Below are 15,897 nucleotides of genomic sequence, written 5' to 3'. Positions count from 1 at the left end.
GAAACCACCTATAGCGCCACCTGGTGGAAAACAACGGAGTTAGCATTTTTATCTTGAAAACGGAACGAGATAGAGAAAAAAATTGAATTAAAAAATTGTAGGGCATCATCAATTCAATACGAATTGACACCTTGCATACTGAAAATCTTTGATATGAAACCCATGACGCCCCCCACCCCAAAAACATTGAATGCCGGTCACGCATTTGGCGCTCATGTAACTTTAAGGGTATGTGCGCACGTTGCTTTTTACCTGCTTTTTACCTGCTTTTTTGCTGCTTTTTCTTCTGCGCTGTTTAATGCCAAAATGGATGTGTTCTTCTATTCAAGCAAAGTCTATGGGAATTTGGGTTTCTTGTTCACACTATGTTGTTCAAAATGCTGCCTTTTTGAGGCAGAACTTTGGTCAAAAACTCAGCTTTTCAAAGAAGCAACATGTCAATTGTTTTTGCCATATGGGTTTTGCACTGCAAAGCTGAGTTTTTGACCAAAGTTCTGCCACAAAAAGGAGCATTTTGAACAACATAGTGTGAACAAGAAACCCAAATTCCCATAGACTTTGCTTGAATAGAAGAACACATCCATTTTGGCATTAAACAGCGCAGAAGAAAAAGCAGCAAAAAAGCAGGTAAAAAGCAGGTAAAAAGCAACGTGCGCACATACCCTTATGGTCACAGTGTCTCCCGTCAGCTGCAATGCACATCTGGCCTCTGCACAGCATACTGTATCTTGCTGCACGCTGTGCAATATGGTAGGTGACACGTCTGCACAAGCCTCTGTGATACGTGGTGGTAGGTCCTGCAATGTTGGGGGAGGGGTCGCATACACCTGCTGTTTGATGTGACCTCACAGAAAGAAGTGCAATGGGGTCAGGTCAGGTGAGCAGAGGCCACTCCACACAGCCACCATACCCAATGACTCGTAGGAAGGTCTCCATGAGGTATCGCTTCACGTCCGCAGCCTTGTGAGGTTTACACCTTCTAATCATAGCATTTCTGTATGCAAGGTGTGGATTCCTATTGAATTGATGATGCCTACAACTTTGTTATTCACTTTTTTTTTTCTCTTTCTCGCTCCGTTTTCAAGAGAAAAATGCTAACTCCGTTGTTTTCCACCAGGTGGCGCTATAGGTGGCTTCATTGCGTAGTGCATGGCTACTTTACTATACCTAGACACCACTTCTATTCCTATAGCTGTTGCCGTTCTCAAGTTAATGGTGGTGGACAGGATATGGGTGGACACACTGTATGCAGTAAAACTCCACCAAATCTTGCGTGTCTTGGTTCTTGCAGCCCAGGCACATCTCCAGCTCAATCCTGGGAACTACAAGTGTCAGCATGCCCAGGCGGAGTTGTAGGTTTAGAAGTGAGAAGTCGCTGGTATATCCTTACCAGACACCATATTAATTTTCAGGCAAATCAATAGTGGAGGATACATGGAAATCAATCAGTAACGTGTTAGGGAGCAACAAATCAGGGCATGCTGAGTTTTGTAGTTCTCCAATATAACGTCACCTTTATCTATAAAGGATGTCTCTTTTTGTAATGCTGGACAGCACTTGTCGTGCGCTGATCTGTTACATTGTGCAGGTAGCACAAGTCTTTATTCAGGATTTAATCCTTCTGTTATATCTCCTATCAAGTCCTATAGACTGTACACAACACTAAGGCCCGTGTTTACAGAGATGCTGGGGGTCCGACCGCTGGCCCCCACCGATCCTGAAAAAGGGGGGTCCTGAATAGAGAAGAGGTGTAGTATCCCCAATCCGGCAGAGATATTGGACCTGGATGGAGCGGAGCTGCACCTTCCACCCTCGCTATGTGCAGATATGCCTATTTTCAGGTTCGGTACGGGGGTCCCAGCTAGCTGACCCCCAACAATAAGTTATTAGCCTATCCTGATGGAGGCTAAAAGGACACTCCTTTGTCCCCCATTGGGAAAATGGGGTCTTACTCACACTGTGTCTGCAGTGCGCATTTATCTTAAACTGCCATGGGAATGTAAGACCCCCTTTTTTAGCTCCAGGACTGGTTGGTCAATGGCAGTCGTCAGGTCTGGGGGTCTTGTTTGTGCCCCGTTAGTGAATGGTGATGAGTACAGGTCTCCCTAACACTCCGTTGTTCTATTTGCAGACTGTAAGTCACCTCTAGGAATGATTGTCCCACGATCGTTGCGATCCGCCCCTTGCATGGTACGATGACCTTCAGCATAAATAGAATGTATTCCTTATTGCCAAGCAGACCTCAGGGTGTCTTTATAAATTGTCTTCTGGTGATGGATCCACGGTAATCCTGGGGCAACACGATGACTTAGTCGCTGCCGAATATCACTGCTACCTCGCAGCATAGTGCAAGCGAATGGGGCGGCAATATGACTTGCAAGGTACCGAATTTTGACTTTTGTGGTGGTACCTTGTGGGTCATGACGGCACCCCATTCACTTTCACACACAGCAATTTCTGGACCCTTGACCTTTGATGTAGCCCCATCCCAAATCTGAAAGTTTACACCCTCCTCTTTGGGAGATCTTCCAAGCCCCAATCTACCCTTCATATTCCTCTCCACCGTTGGACTTGTTGGACGACAAGGACCCTACTTTTATCATAGGAGAGGGTGTTCTAGTTCATTCTGGAGAGAGGGTGGTAAATTATTAAGGGGTTGTCCGGGGACCTTAACGTTGAGCGATCCTCAGGTCTGATCGGTGGGAGTGTGACACCCGGTATTCCCGCCGATCAGATGTTCCTGGTGCCGTCGGCCAGAACTAGGTGGATCTTCACAGCTCCGGCAACAGCATAGTGGCCGCAGTTGACTATTGCACATCACCCCCTGTAGATTTGAATAGGGGGCGGTTATGCCATACCCAGTTGTGGCCACTATAGCGTTGACCGACTTGTTCTATGTGAGTAGTTCCGGTGCCGGGTGTCGGTGCCTTCTCCGGAGGACAGGTCATCAGTGTTAAAGTCTTGGACAACCCCCTTGACTCTTGTTATTCCTCTCGTCGTTCCAGTCATGTAACGTAACCAGGGTCTGGCCTTTCATTTTGATTCATGTAGTAACAGATGGAGCACAAGAACATAAATGATCCTCTCCTTACTATTTCCAATGAAGAACATTGTGCACCGCAGGACGCCGAGTGTCCATATGTCAGCCCATCCCCGGGCAATCCGAGAACGATGGTGAGGACGTGATCACCCCGTAATAAATGAGTCTTACCGGACGCTGCGCCTTACAGGGAATCGCCGGTGAAATAGAAGCCGTTTTATGTGACCTTATTATGTAAATAAACATTATTAAGGGATTAATGCTGCGTCTCCAGTTATTTTACGCCCATAGCACTGACCTAGGCTGCAGCGCACCTCGCTGTGTGATTTTATCCTTTTCATGGATGGAGCCCAAAATTCAAAGACTGATCCCTAACACCTGAAAATGAAGAACATTCTGCACCGCAGGACGAGGTGGCCATAGCCTGGGATTATCGGACCGTACTGTACCGAGTCAGAAGACATTTCTTGGCATGTCCCATCCGATATCTAAGAAGAATCCGCAGTATGGTGCCTCCTTAGAAGCTCCTTCAGACGGGGATCATCTATCAGCACACACACCCATCTCCTATAGTGCTGTTCACATGTCCGTATTTCTGTGAGGACCCCATGTCCGTAGCATAATCCTGGAGACCACTCTGGGTTTTCGTTTTTAATCTAAAGGCCGCTTTACACACTACGATATCGTGACCGATATCACTAGCGTGCATACCCGCCCCCATCGGTTGTGCGACACGGGCAAATCGCTGCCCGTGGTGCACAACATCGCTCAGACCCGTCACACTACTTACCTGCATAGCGACGTCGCTGTGACCGGCGACCCGCCTCCTTTCTAAGGGGGAGGTTCGTCCAGTGTCACAGTGACGTCACTGAACCGCCGCCCAATAGAAGCGGAGATGAGCGGGACGTAACATCCCGCCCACTTCCTTCCTCATTGCCGGCGGCCACAGGTAAGCTGAGGTTCCTCGTTCCTGCGGTGTCATACGTAGCGATGTGTGCTGCCGCAGGAACGAGGAACAACATCGTACACGCAGCAGCAACGATAATTGGGAATAGGGGGGCATGTCACCAATTAGTGATTTTGAATGTTTTTGCGACGATTCAAAATCGCTCATAGGTGTCACACGCAACGACCGCGCTAAAGCGGCCGGATGTGCGTCACAAATTTCGTGACCCCAACGAGATCGCTTTAGCGATGTCGTAGCGTGTAAAGTGGCCTTTAGAAACTGATCAAAATACCCCATACAATGCGCCGTTTGTTCTGTCATATTTTTTACATTGTATTTTAATAAGGCGTATTCCGGAGTAACCAATGTGGATTTCTTTATCTATGTTTAGAGAATGGCGTCATCACGTAGATACAAGTGCACCTAGATAAAGTAGAATATCATCAAAAAGTTTATTTCAGTAATTCAATACAAAAAGTGAAATGCATATATTATAAAGAGTCATTACATACAGAGGGATCTATTCCTATATATTATAAAGAGTCATTACACACAGAGGGATCTATTCCTATATATTATAAAGAGTCATTACACACAGAGGGATCTATTCCTATATATTATATAGAGTCATTACACACAGAGGAATCTATTCCTATATATTATATAGAGTCATTACACACAGAGGGATCTATTCCTATATATTATATAGAGTCATTATACACAGAGGGATCTATTCCTATATATTATATAGTCATTATACACAGAGGGATCTATTCCTATATATTATATAGAGTCATTATACACAGAGGGATCTATTCCTATATATTATATAGTCATTACACACAGAGGGATCTATTCTTATATATTATATAGTTATTACACACAGAGGGATCTATTCCTATATATTATATAGTCATTATACACAGGGATCTATTCCTATATATTATATAGTCATTACACACAGAGGGATCTATTCCTATATATTATATAGAGTCATTACACACAGAGGGATCTATTCCTATATATTATATAGTTATTACACACAGAGGGATCTATTCCTATATATTATATAGTCATTATACACAGGGATCTATTCCTATATATTATATAGTCATTACACACAGAGGGATCTATTCCTATATATTATATAGAGTCATTACACACAGAGGGATCTATTCCTATATATTATATAGAGTCCTTATACAGAGAGGGATCTATTCCTATATATTATATAGAGTCATTATACACAGAGGGATCTATTCCTATATATTATATAGTCATTATACACAGAGGGATCTATTCCTATATATTATATAGAGTCATTATACACAGAGGGATCTATTCCTATATATTATATAGTCATTACACACAGAGGGATCTATTCCTATATATTATATAGAGTCATTATACACAGAGGGATCTATTCCTATATATTATATAGTCATTACACACAGAGGGATCTATTCCTATATATTATATAGAGTCATTATACACAGAGGGATCTATTCCTATATATTATATAGTCATTATACACAGAGGGATCTATTCCTATATATTATATAGAGTCATTATACACAGAGGGATCTATTCCTATATATTATATAGTCATTACACACAGAGGGATCTATTCTTATATATTATATAGTTATTACACACAGAGGGATCTATTCCTATATATTATATAGTCATTATACACAGGGATCTATTCCTATATATTATATAGTCATTACACACAGAGGGATCTATTCCTATATATTATATAGAGTCATTACACACAGAGGGATCTATTCCTATATATTATATAGTTATTACACACAGAGGGATCTATTCCTATATATTATATAGTCATTATAGACAGGGATCTATTCCTATATATTATATAGTCATTACACACAGAGGGATCTATTCCTATATATTATATAGAGTCATTACACACAGAGGGATCTATTCCTATATATTATATAGAGTCCTTATACAGAGAGGGATCTATTCCTATATATTATATAGAGTCATTATACACAGAGGGATCTATTCCTATATATTATATAGTCATTATACACAGAGGGATCTATTCCTATATATTATATAGAGTCATTATACACAGAGGGATCTATTCCTATATATTATATAGTCATTACACACAGAGGGATCTATTCCTATATATTATATAGTCATTATACACAGAGGGATCTATTCCTATATATTATATAGTCATTACACACAGAGGGATCTATTCCTATATATTATATAGAGTCATTACACACAGAGGGATCTATTCCTATATATTATATAGTCATTACACACAGAGGGATATATTCCTATATATTATATATAGTCCTTATACAGAGAGGGATCTATTCCTATATATTATATAGAGTCATTATACACGGAGGGATCTATTCCTATATATTATATAGTCGTCATACACAGAGGGATCTATTCCTATATATTATATAGTCATTACACACAGAGGGATCTATTCCTATATATTATATAGTCATTACACACATAGGGATCTATTCCTATATATTATATAGTCATTACACACATAGGGATCTATTCCTATATATTATATAGTCATTACACACATAGGGATCTATTCCTATATATTATATACTGTAGAGTCATTATACACAGAGGGATCTACTCCTATATATTAGTCATTACACAGAGGGATCTATTCCTATATATTATATAGTCATTATACACAGAGGGATCTATTCCTATATATTATATATAGTCTTTATACACAGAGGGATCTATTCCTATATATTATATAGTCATTATACACAGAGGGATCTATTCCTATATATTATATAGAGTCTTTATACACAGAGGGATCTATTCCTATATATTATATAGTCATTACACACAGAAGGATCTATTCCTATATATTATATAGTCATTATACACAGAGGGATCTATTCCAATATATTATATAGTCATTACACACAGAGGGATCTATTCCTATATATTATATAGAGTCATTACACACAGAGGGATCTATTCCTATATATTATATAGTCATTACACACAGAGGGATCTATTCCTATATATTATATAGAGTCATTACACACAGAGGGATCTATTCCTATATATTATATAGAGTCCTTATACAGAGAGGGATCTATTCCTATATATTATATAGAGTCATTATACACAGAGGGATCTATTCCTATATATTATATAGTCATTATACACAGAGGGATCTATTCCTATATATTATATAGTCATTACACACAGAGGGATCTATTCCTATATATTATATAGTCATTACACACATAGGGATCTATTCCTATATATTATATAGTCATTACACACACAGGGATCTATTCCTATATATTATATACTGTAGAGTCATTATACACAGAGGGATCTATTCCTATATATTAGTCATTACACAGAGGGATCTATTCCTATATATTATATAGTCATTACATACAGAGGGATCTATTCCCATATATTGAGTCATTACACACAGAGGGATCTATTCCTATATATTATATAGTGTCATTACACAGAGGGGGATCTATCTTTAATATATAATAAGTGAAAGAGATCCCTCTGTGTGTAATGACTATATAATATAGGAATAGATCCCTCTGTGTGTAATGACTATATAATGTATATGAATAGATCCCTCTGTGTGTAATGACTCTATATAATATATATAGGAATAGATTCCTCTGTGTGTAATGACTCTATATAATGTATAGGAATAGATAAGATCCCTCTGTGTGTAATGGCTCTATATAATATAGGAATAGATCCCTCTGTGTGTAATGACTCTATATAATATATAGGAATAGATCAGTGTGTGTAATGACTATATAATATATAGGAATAGATCCCTATGTGTGTAATGGCTCTATATATAGGAATAAATCCCTCTGTGTGTAATGACTATATAATATATAGGAATAGATCCCTCTGTGTGTAATGACTCTATATAATATATAGGAATAGATCCCTCTGTGTGTAATGACTCTATATAATATATGTGTTTCATTTATTGTATTGAATTACTGAAATAAATTTAACTTTTTGAGTATATTCTAGTTTATTGACATGCACTTGTATTTACCTAGATCAAGTAATGTCACACCGGACAATACACTAAAGCGTCAGTGGTGGAAGGTGGCCATACTGGTCAGATCCCAATCATTCACTACCAATGTTGGGGGCTCCAGACGTTTTCCATCACCATGAACTCTTCTACTTGCTTTGTTCAGGAAAACATGGCCTCTGAATCCAAGGGCTTTCAAGGTAAGGACATTGTTTTTATTATTGGTGCTTCTGGAGGAGGAGCACAAAGGGCTTTATAGGTAAGGACATTGTGTTTATTGGTGCTTCTGGTGGAGGGGCACAAAGGGCTTTATAGGTAAGGACATTTTTTTTATTTTTGTTATTGGTGCTTCTGGTGGAGGGGAACATTGTTACATTGTATACGATACAATATGACTAAAGTCATCCTCGCTGTGTAAGTCCTGGCCGACATCTGTTAATTTCCCCCTGTCATGACAGTTCTAGCTCCGTCCACTTATCACATCGTCTTGTTCGCTGCCGCTGCTACCTGATCCTGGGCCGGCAGCCACGGATCCAGTGTCAGCCACATTCACACTCCGGCAGATAATGACATTTGCAGATTTGTACAGTTAGCTTTTCCCAGACTGGCTGCGCATAGGGTGAACCCATCAGACCTGGTTTAGGGTCAGAGGGTGTCTGTGGTAGTTTTGGACAGAAACTATATCCAAGAATGTCCTGCCGCTTTTCAGGATACATCTGCTAAAGTTTCTGGTCTCTGCACATGGTGATAAATTGTAGCTGCAAAATACTAAGACAGCGCTCTGCAAACCAGAGGAGTTCAATGTGCGGCTCCTAGGGCATGCTGAGCGTTGTGGTTCACCAGTGTTACATAATGCATATTATAAGGGTGCATCCACATTAGAGATACAGTTGTAGTAACATGGATGCAATTTTATCAAAACACTGCGAATATATGTGTATTACATAAACTATTGGACCTGTTGAGACAGGTGTACTTACTATGAAAATTCACGAGTCAACACCATGGCTGTATAGTCCTAATACTAATACAAGCGTTTTATGTTTCATTAGTTTTTATTGAAAAATTAAAATTTAATTAACAAACACATAATCATCAAGAATGCCTTAATAATCAAGATGATCAATCAATAAATCCCTAATATAATCATTTTTAGTCAAGAGACCCCTAAAATACTAATCTTTAAAAAGGATTTGCCGCTAGAGATCACAATTCGAACTCCATAAATTTCTAAATAAAATATTTAGACCTGATGATGATGGTGTACTTACTTTAAAAATCTACATCAGATTGGCTGTATTATTCTTCGTGAAAGCTTCTCTGCCTAATGTTAAAATGATCATTTTGATTTGAGGGTTATACAGTCATTCTGACATTAATTTTCAAAGTAAGTACACCAGCCTCATCAAGTATGAGATCGATTTAGTGATTGATGCAGTTTATAATGAGAAATCTGGTGATAGATCTGAATTAAGTCTATATTAGAGGGTGTGTGGGTCAGAAAAACGCCCCATGCTGTGATGTAGAGTCTATTTTTTTTTTTTCTTGGAGAGCTGATTAAAAGGGTTTCTCACTCATTTTAAAGTTGAATTTAATTAATAGACCTTGGAATAATAGTAATAATTTCCAAAATTGGATGTTTTGGGGGTTTTTTTTTTAAAAAAAGTTCCATTGCTGAGATAATATATATGTGTTGCTGCTGTGTACTGTGTAATGGCTGTGTCTGACCGTACGGGAACATGGTCTGATCATACCACATCTTCCGTTCTCGGGGAGGATGCAAAAGAGTATACAGACATTACAGCATGGGATGGCAAATATTCTTTCTGTGAGGTAAAACATTTTCAGGCAGGGAAATGTTTTAACTCACAGAATGAGCATAGAAAAACTGTTCTCCTTCCTGAGGCATTGTGGGAGTGACAATTTCCGAGCAAAAAGTTATTTAGCTTTGTTTTTTTATTTATGTCCTATTGATGTTACAACTGGTTTTCGAGTTCTCGTTATACACTGATGAAAAAAATTACTTGTAAATGTAACTCCCATATATATAGCTATCTAATGTAGTCATACAGTGAGGATAGAAGGCGAGATCATTTCTATCAGATGGTTACGCGGTGTACAGTCTGCAGCACGTGTGCCCGTCCCTGTGTGGGTGGGTGGCCATATGTCATCTTCCTGGTGACCTGTAGGAATCTGTTTCTCCGGCCAACAAAGTTTTCTGCTGCTAAATTTACCCTTTTTTCCTTCAGAAGTGACTTCCCAGCTGTCTTGAAACATAACCCTCCACCCAAAGTGAGCGATCCTCAGGCCCAACACACATGGTGACGAGCCGCACTGACAAGGGTCACCCAACAGACCGCAGAGACATTACGTGATGGTTCAGCTTTTACCCGTATACTGTATACCATGCTGGACGGAAACGAACAATGGTAAAGAAACTGTAGGGGTGTCTGTCCGTCACTATCTACTATACGACAACACACAGAATAATTCTTTTGATAATATATAGTAGATATAATAATATTAGCAAATATCTCCAATTAGAAATGTAGTATAGTTCTCCTGATTAGGGACGTCAATTACCTCATGTGCAGGGCATTGCAGTAACTTAGGTATTCATGGTTACGACCAAGCATATAATGACAGTGGTGTCACGGTTCCGATGCGTGGAGCATTTTGTGTTATGTTCTGCCGTGCTCTCCTGCAGAGCCGGTACTTGTTGTTCCTTGTTGTTGCGCAGAGCCTTTTGCAGATTAATTGAAGGCTTTGCTGTTTGTTTTGAGCACCTATGGACAGGTTGTCTCTCAGCTCTGGGTTCTACGCTGGTCCCGGGAGATGCCTACACAGATGGTCCTCGTTCCGGGTGATTGCTCTGCTTCAGTAGGAAGCATGCTCGCCCGGAACGTCGCCAGTCATACTTCTTGGTTCCTGGCTCTCAGCTCCCGTGGTGTTTAGTGATTTGCTCTTGACTCTGGACTGTTGTTGACTCTTCTCTGCCTGTCTCCCTGTTTTTGTCGTTACCTCCTGGCTTCTGACCTCGGACTTCCTCCTGACCACGTCCCCGCCTGCTCCCTGTATCCTGTACGTACTCTCCTGGAATCCTGACCTTCGGCTTGTATCTTGACCTCGTCTGTCTGCTCCCAGTGTCCTGTCGTTACCTCCTGGCTACTGACCTTGAACCTCCTCCTGACCACTTCCCCGCCTGCTCCCTGTATCCTGTACGTACTCTCCTGGAATCCTGACCTTCGGCTTGTATCTTGACCTCGTCTCTGTCTGCTCCCAGTGTCCTGTCATTACCTCCTGGCTTCTGACCTCGGCTTGTTTGACTACCTCTCCATTCACTTCACACAAGTGTGTCTAGTGCCACCTAGTGACGGACATCCCAAGTTAAAAGTTTAGTTCGGTACCCAAATTTGATCCCAAACCTCATATGTCAATGGGGACCCGAACTTTGGTGGTGTAAAATGGTCATGGTAAGGGCTTGGGGGCTGCAGAAGGAAGCAAAATTGGGGTAAGAGCAGGATAATTGCTCTGGAAACAAATGTGAATAGGGAATAAATAAAAATTATGTGGGGTCCCCTTATTTTTCATAACAGCGCATGTAAAGCAGACAGGTGGGGCCTGGTATAATCAGGGTGGGAAGGCCCCCTCTCAGCCTAAAAATAGCAGCCCGCAGCTGCTCCAGAAGTGGCACATCCATTAGATGATCCAATTCTGGTGCGTTGCTCGGTTCTTCCTGATTGCCCTGGTGCAGTGGCAATTGGGTGAATACTTTTGGGGTTGATGTCAGCTGTGAATTGACATCTCGCATCAAGCCTAGGGGTTAGTAACGGAGAGGCATCTATCAGACACCCCCATTACTAACCCACTAAGTGAATGGTTAGAAAAACACACACAAGAAAAAAAATACTTAATTTGAATAAACATTCCCCCACACTCCCTCATTCACCAATTTATCAATTAAAAAAAGTTCTGACATAATTCAATGGAGTAATGTCTGATGGTGCCCATCCAATCCTATGGAGCTTTGTTCTTTGTTCTGAGAACAAAGCTCCATAGGTCACTTGCGGTCAGCGTCATGTACCAGCGTGAGAAATTCCTATGGAGCCTTGTTCTCAGAATGAATCTCCCTAGGAACCAATGGGCGTCGTGGGACATTACACCATTGGATTATGTTGGAACTTCGAGGATTTCTTTTTAATTAATAAATTGGTAAAGGAGGGTATGTGGGGAGTCTTTATTGAAATAAACTTTTTCCCATGTGTGTTTGTTGTTTTTTTGAACTGTATACTTACCAGGTTAGTAATGGGGGTGTCTGATAGATGTCTCTCCATTACTAACCCCTGGGCTTGATGCCAGCTGTCAATTCACAGCTGAGATCAGCCCCTAAAGTATTACCCCGATTGCCACCGCGCCAGGGCAATTGGGAAGAGTCAAGCAAAGTGCCAAAAGTGGCGTATCTAATGGATGCACCACTTCTGGGGCGGCTATTTTTAGGCTTGGGGAGGGGGGGGTTGCAAGTAATCATAGGCCTTCCCAGCCTAATAATACCAGCCCCCAGCTGTCTGCTTTAATTACGCTGGTTATCAAAAATAAGCGGGAGCCCAAATTTATTCATAATTACTTTTATTCATAGTAGAGTACAGACATCTTCCCCATGCAATAAAGATTGTTTTCTGCAGATTTCCAATGCTAAAGGTGACATTTCCATGCACCTGTAAAGGTTTATTCACGCGTCACTGTGTGGAGATATTCTGACTACCAAAAAATGGAATAAAAAAAAAAAAGTTCAGAAAATCATATGAACCCCAAAATAGGAGTGTACATGGCTGATGGACAATAATAGTGCATGACACTGTAATGAGCAGCCCCCCAGTGAGTAGATGGGGGGGCGTATGATCGGCCTCATTACCAGGATGCCTCATGTGGAGGTGGCGGGAGGAGAGGGGCGGAGCCTTCATGTGAGGAAGAAGCAAACATGGAGCCTGTCGTGTGAGGAGTGAGAGCAGAAATATGTAGTGACAGGATTCCTGTCAGAGATATGATAAAAAACTGAGGTAAAAAACGTAGATAATGATAGACATATCGCACAGAGAGAAGTAAATCGCCATTATAGTCAGAGTTGTTCTGAATAAAAGCAAACAAAATGGCTGAGGTAAAAGGAGATTATCTGGTCTGAGGACGAAGAAAAAACGATCTCTGTCGCCATAAATGCCTCATTCACACATCGGTTATTTCTCACATAAGCAAAAAAATGTCTTCAGTATTTTTCTTGTCAGTTTTTATCTTCAGTGATTTTCATGTGTGAAAAATAAACCTCCTCCTGTACATTACAATGTTCATCACAGACGCCATTGATGGCATTTATGAGCTGTCCATGATACAGAGCGAAAACCAAGGTGTCCCATCAGGGCCCCCGCCATCATAGTATGATGTTCCCCATTGCCGGCAACCATTAATCCCCGCTGATGGAGATTGTGTCTCACCGAAAAAGGGGTATATTAGAAATGTTTGTGTCGCCTAAAATATAACTTTTATTGATGTATGTGTTAAACTACTTGTATTACTGATACACCTATGTAAGAAATGGGCAAAATAGCAAAAATACAAATACAAAAGCTGTCTAAAAACAGGGTTACTCATGAGGGATCTCGGTATCCATACACAAGGACAGAAAAAATGGGTGACTCTATTAAAGGCTACTCTCACCCTGTTTGTCCCTACATTGCCGCGGAGGTTGTCACCCTAATTTGCTCAAGTGGCTTCCCCGCTCCATGACGGCTGGTCCTGATGGGCCCTAAATGACCCTAACATAGGGGTAATGGGCAAATTAGATAGACCAAGATACTTATGAAACATATGACAGAATCCACAACGCCGCCCGCACCTGGATCCATGTTTTCACAGGATTGTGAATAATCTGTCACCAGGTTTTTGACACCTAATCTGACAGCAGCATAATGTAGGGGCAGAGAGCCTAATTCCAGCAATGTGTCACTTACTGGGCTGCTTAGTGTAGTTTTTATAAAAATTACTGATTAATCAGTAGTAGATTATCATTACAGGACTACTTGTTGTGCTGCAGGTAGTCCAGCATATTCATAACCTCTGTATAACTGCTAGATCTGCAGCAAAGAAAACATTGACAGCAAACTGATCAGTAAGTGACACATCGCTGGAATCAGGGTCTCTGTCTCTACATTATGCTGCTCTCAGATGGGTGAACAAAAACCTGGTGACAGATTCCCTTTAAGGTTTCTTAACTCCAATATCTCATTTACATGCTGATGTGAAAATCTGCATTATAAATTGACCGATGTTGCCATTTTTAAATGCTCAGTCGGCATGACCGTTCATGCTGTAACCCTTTTAATGGAAAAGCTTAATGGGTTATTCCCATATCCAAGATCCCATCCCAATATGTAGTAGGTATAATAATAATATTAGGAAATACCTCCAATTAGAAATGTAGTATAGTTCTCCTGATTAGCTATGTCTCTTACCTCATGTGCAGAGTATTGCAGCTTAGGTAACCATGTTATGACGCTGCTGCAGATTATCCCATTAGTTAAAGGGTTAATCCCATCTCCAAGGTCCTATCCTGCTATTTAGTAGGTATAATATTAATAATATTAGCAAATACCTCCAATTAGAAATATAGTATAGTTCTCCTGATTAGCTATATCTCTTACCTCATGTGTAGGGCATTGCAGCTTAGGTATCCATGGTTATGACCACAAGCAACTAACTGTCACTATATGAGTGCCCATAATAATGGATACCTAAGCTGCAGTGCCCTGCAAGTGAAAAAAGAGACATAGCTAACTATGCTACATTTCTATGTCTCGTACCTCATGTGCAGGGCATTGCAGCATAGGTATCCATGGTTACGACCACCCATATAGTGATAGCTGCTCATGGACATATCCATGGATACCTAAGCTATAATGCCCTGCACATGAGGTAAGCGACAGCTAATCAGGAGAAAAATATTAAATTTTACTTGGATGTATTTGCTAATACTGTTATTATTACACCTACTAGATATCGGGATAGGACCTTGGAGTTGGGACTAACCCTTTAACTAACGGGCTAAACTGCAGCAGCGTCATAACCATGGATACCTAAGCTGCAATGCCCTGCACATGAGGTAAGAGACATAGCTAATCAGGAGAACTATACTGCATTTCTAATTGGAGGTATTTGCTAATATTATTATTATTATTATTACACCTGCTAGATATTGGGATAGGATCTTGGAGATGGGTCTACCCCTTTAACTAATGGGCTAATCTGCAACAGCGTTTTTTTCTTCTATGGATTTTTCCACTGGTTTTGATTAGCAGTATGGGTATAATTGAGCAGAACCATGTGAATAGTTGCAGAACCTGTAAGGGCAGCGGACACTTTGCACATATGTAAGGCCGGTTTCACACTTGCGCTCAGCGCAATCCGCAGCTATGGAGAATAGCGCAGTCCGTTAACGCACTGCGCTATTCTCCATAGACTTGTATTGACGACGCACTGTAACGCAAGTGTCTGCGTTGCATCCGCTGGACGACGTAGCGTCGTTAATTTGATGCAGCGTCGGGCGGAGGGAACGCTGCATGTAGCGTTTTTTGTGTCGTTAAAATATTGCACCTTGATGGATTCCCTTAGTATCCGCCAAGGTGCCTAATGATTGTCTATGGTAGCGGATTCCGCCGCTATGGGCTAAGCGTCGGAATCCGCTGACTGTTCCCGTCACGTTCTACTGAGCATGCTCAGCATGTCTAGCAGAACGATCTAAATCATTTAAAATCACGCCTGGTCTCTCTCCCCCCTCTCCCCCCCTCTCTCATACTC

This window comes from Anomaloglossus baeobatrachus, chromosome 9, assembly GCF_048569485.1.
Source record: "Anomaloglossus baeobatrachus isolate aAnoBae1 chromosome 9, aAnoBae1.hap1, whole genome shotgun sequence".
NCBI classification, from domain to species: Eukaryota; Metazoa; Chordata; class Amphibia; order Anura; family Aromobatidae; genus Anomaloglossus; species Anomaloglossus baeobatrachus.
The sequence above is the reverse complement of the archived record's forward strand: the minus strand, read 5'-3'. Positions refer to the sequence as shown.